This window comes from Sus scrofa, chromosome 1 (assembly GCF_054392235.1).
Source record: "Sus scrofa isolate SSC_HxYL_T2T_F1_AM1 chromosome 1, Sscrofa_HxYL_maternal_Yorkshire_Landrace_v2.0, whole genome shotgun sequence".
NCBI lineage: Eukaryota > Metazoa > Chordata > Mammalia > Artiodactyla > Suidae > Sus > Sus scrofa.
In genome coordinates this window covers 227,632,630-227,633,691 of record NC_139383.1, presented here as the reverse complement: position 1 = coordinate 227,633,691, position 1,062 = coordinate 227,632,630, and the positions used below count along the sequence as shown (strand labels likewise).

At 45.1% G+C, this 1,062-nt stretch overlaps 1 protein-coding gene across 10 annotated transcripts in view; it reads left to right on the top strand.

Moving 5' to 3' along the window:
- The first annotated feature begins 31 nt into the window (after positions 1-31).
- CD274 (CD274 molecule) overlaps positions 32-1,062 on the top strand; it is a 132,637-nt gene continuing 131,606 nt past the window's right edge. For 6 of the 10 annotated variants that reach the window (XM_085011677.1, XM_085011669.1, XM_085011664.1 and 3 more), the window contains exon 1: positions 32-130. The gene's annotated coding sequence lies outside the window, so the exon portion shown is untranslated. Of the gene's footprint in view, positions 328-1,062 lie in introns of all 10 variants that reach the window. The other 4 variants (XM_085011665.1, XM_085011662.1, XM_085011637.1 and 1 more) reach the window with 1 other exon arrangement.

Sequence of the window (1,062 nt, the reverse complement as noted above, 5' to 3'; positions counted from 1 at the left end):
AAGACCGCGCGTGCGCGCCTGGAGACCTTCTGATCTTCGCGTGCGGACCTCGCGAGAACCCCAAGGCGAGGCGCTCGGTACCGCGTAGCCTGTGTTTCCTGCGCTTCCAGGGTCTCACAGAAGGTCACAGGTAGCAGGCTGTTAGCTCTTAAGATAATTGCTTCGTTTTTCTTGCCACACTAGGGAGATTAATGAAATATGGGGGCTCATTTAACTGATAAAGCGTCCCCTCTAGTGGAATGCTTTTCCCGGCCTCTCTTGCCTGGTTTTTAATGGAACGTAACTTCCTCAGAGAAAACTTTCATTTTCTTCGTAGTGTTTGTTATGGTAGGTTTGCTCACGTTTATTTGTACACTTGTCTGATAACTTCTTCCCCTAATCCCCAGGTTTCTTGAAGGCAGGGCCTTCATCTTTTCTTGCTTTCCAGTCTACCTCTGAGCCTGACACATAGTTGGCGTGTATGTTGAAATGTTAACATGCATTTTAAATTCAGATTCAAAGCTTCGCAAGGAAATTCCTACTAGTTCTGCAGGGAGAAATGGGCCTTAGTCTCAATCTCCAGAACAAAGAGAATACCTGGGATAGTAATTCTGGTTCTTTCAGCTATAGATTATAGAGGAATGTCCATTATAAGTAGTGTCAACTTTAATAATACCCATTTATTTTATTGGCAAAAGTAAATTTATTCAGGAATAGCCAGAGGGATGCAGTTCAGGATATGTGAACTCTGGCCATATGCACATCCAGAGAACAGGGAAGAGGAACTTGCTTTTATTGGAAAAGGGGGGGAGAGTTAGGGAGGGTGTAATAACCAGAGTCCAGTGAGGAAGCTGGAAGTCCAAAGTGTGGGATCTTTTCCTTGGTTGGGCTGCATAGTTTGTGTTTGGCTGGGATAGGTGGATCGGAGAGGTTTCTTCTTCGTGTTATATTATCAATAGAGACGCCTTCCTTTTGGAGATGTAGGTCTTTGTCTCTTCCTGTACGGAGCATTGCGCTGCAGGGCGTGAGAACAGCCCTCTTCAGGTTTATCCTGGCTACAATTTTAGTTGAGGTTGTGATGAG